Below are 2,500 nucleotides of genomic sequence, written 5' to 3' on the forward strand. Positions count from 1 at the left end.
GCCGGCTTACACGAATTTTTACGCTCTATTTTGTTTATATTCGTCAGAGACTTTCTTGAATTCAATTAGGCGTTAATGTAAATGAACCATAACTATGTAGCCCTATTCCTAAAAGATTGACTCCAAAATAACATATCCAAATTATAAGAAAGCCCGTAGAGGCCACAATTGCAGAATTTGCAGGGGGAAATTTTTTATTTGTTCGAGTATGTAAATAAATCGCGAATATAGTCCAAGTAATAAATGCCCAAATTTCCTTTGGGTCCCAATTCCAATATGACCCCCATGCTTCATTAGCCCATACTGCTCCCGAAAGAATACCTATGGTTAAAAAGATAAACCCTATACTAATAACACGATAACTCCAATGATCCAATTGTTGAATCAATTGGAATCTGTAATAATTCTTAGTAGAAAAAAAAGAAGTATTTCCAAAAACATTGCTTCTTTCATTTATATATTGGAATTCGCCAAAGGAAAAAGACTCATTGAATAAATGATTACTTTTATAAAAAATATTTATGTCTTTTCGAAATGTAATGACTAGAAGTGCTACTGATAATAATGATCCACATAAAAGAGCTGCATAACCCAATACCATCATACTTACGTGCATTATTAACCACTCGGATTGGAGAGCGGGTACTAATATTGCGGATTGATGTATTTCAGTTAAAAGACCCGAAGTAGTAAAGCCTTGTGTAAAATAGCACTTGGCGCGATTATTGCACTTAAATAATTTTTTTTTTTGAAATACGGAACGATATGAATAATGGAGAAACCCCATGAAAGGAAGAGTAATGATTCATATAAATTACTTAATGGGAAATGCTCCGAATAAATCCAACGAGTGATTAATAATCCTGTTATACAGAAAAAAGTCGCCATCATGCCCTTTTCTGATGAATCATATAGTTTTACTATTTCATTGACTAATAAGGTTGTTATTAAATGAATTGTAATTACAATTGAAACGATAGAAAAGGAAATATGAGTTAATATATGTTCTAAGGTTAAAAATATCATAAAAAAAAAGAGGAATCCTTTAATGACGGAATGGAAATTGGGAATTGAATTCATTATAAGATCTATTCTATCTTTTTTAGAAGACGGCATGCCGCTACTCGGACTCGAACCGAGATGCTCTAGCACTGCTTCCTAAGAGCAGCGTGTCTACCAATTTCACCATAGCGGCTTTCCTTTCTCAAATTTATAATAGACTATTCATATTCAATTGTCGAGATTGAAGAAGTCAATTCAATGTAGTATTTTTTAGGAAACATTCAAATTGATGAATAAAAATTCATAGAAATTTGAAGGTTCATTATTTTAGATTAGGGTATCCGTTTTTCGATCTTTTGTGTAATTTATACTCTTCTGGAATTGAACTGTTGTAACTGGATAGTTCTATCCCTGGATAGGGGATAGAACTCAAAAAAAGCGCTTTTTCTCATTTTCATTTTTTAAGGATTCATTTCTCATTTATCTAATTTTATAAATCTGAAACAAAAAATGGATTTTATCAATGAACACAAAATAGAATCTATTTTGAATCACTTAAATTTGACACATTTTTCATAGTTAATATCCCAATTAAAAACTTTTATAGATTGGGTTGAAAGCGGCAAATATATAGGAGTATATATATTAATTCATATCTATAGTAATTCATCGAAATAATAATTCAGAAAATGAGATTACAAAAAAGTTTTAAACTTATAGTTTCAACGATTCATTAATTTTGACTAAAAATCTTATATCTGCTCTTTTATAGATATATAAATAGAGAAAAAAGAATAAACTTTTATTATTCTTTTATTAGTAGGTCGATGAGGAAAATAGGAATTCTTACCCCAGAACTAGAAATAAAAAAAATAGACTAAAAAGAAAGGTAAACCTTTGTATCTTGTGTTTATTTTTTTTTTCAAAGAAAAGTATTTTTTTTAGAATTTAGTAAAAAGAAAAATACTTATTCTACAAATCATAAGAGTGAAAAGAATTTCAAATCATATTGATTAGTCCAAAACAGTAGGTAATGGGAATATTTTATTTTATATTATAAATAAAATTAGCCAACCTTTTTAGTCAAGTCGATTCAGATTATTACAACTTTGGATTACTTATTTGTTTGTCGCACAAAAAAACTTTTTGAATTTCCGGTTGAAAGAGATTTCCCTAACGAAAAAGCTTTTAAAGCTGCCCAATATCCTTTCTTTTTCCAAATTTTTTTACGAATACGCTTTTTTGATATAGAAGTACGTTTTTTTGGAACTGCCATTTAAAAATCAAGAGGTTACTCATTATTCTAGTTGGATGTGAAAGACATCTATTGTTCAAAAGGAATCATTCTTTACTATTCATTATCTATTTGTTTTTTAGATAGCATTCTCTTCAAAAAAAAGGGATATGATATGTAATTTTTTTCTAGTAATTGGTCAAAATCGAGGAAAGAATACGCCTAATTGGACTTTTCAAATTCGAATGAAACTAGTAACTAAAG

This window comes from Camellia sinensis, unplaced genomic scaffold (assembly GCF_055761805.1).
Source record: "Camellia sinensis isolate YWXY unplaced genomic scaffold, ASM5576180v1 Unanchor286, whole genome shotgun sequence".
Lineage (NCBI taxonomy): Eukaryota > Viridiplantae > Streptophyta > Magnoliopsida > Ericales > Theaceae > Camellia > Camellia sinensis.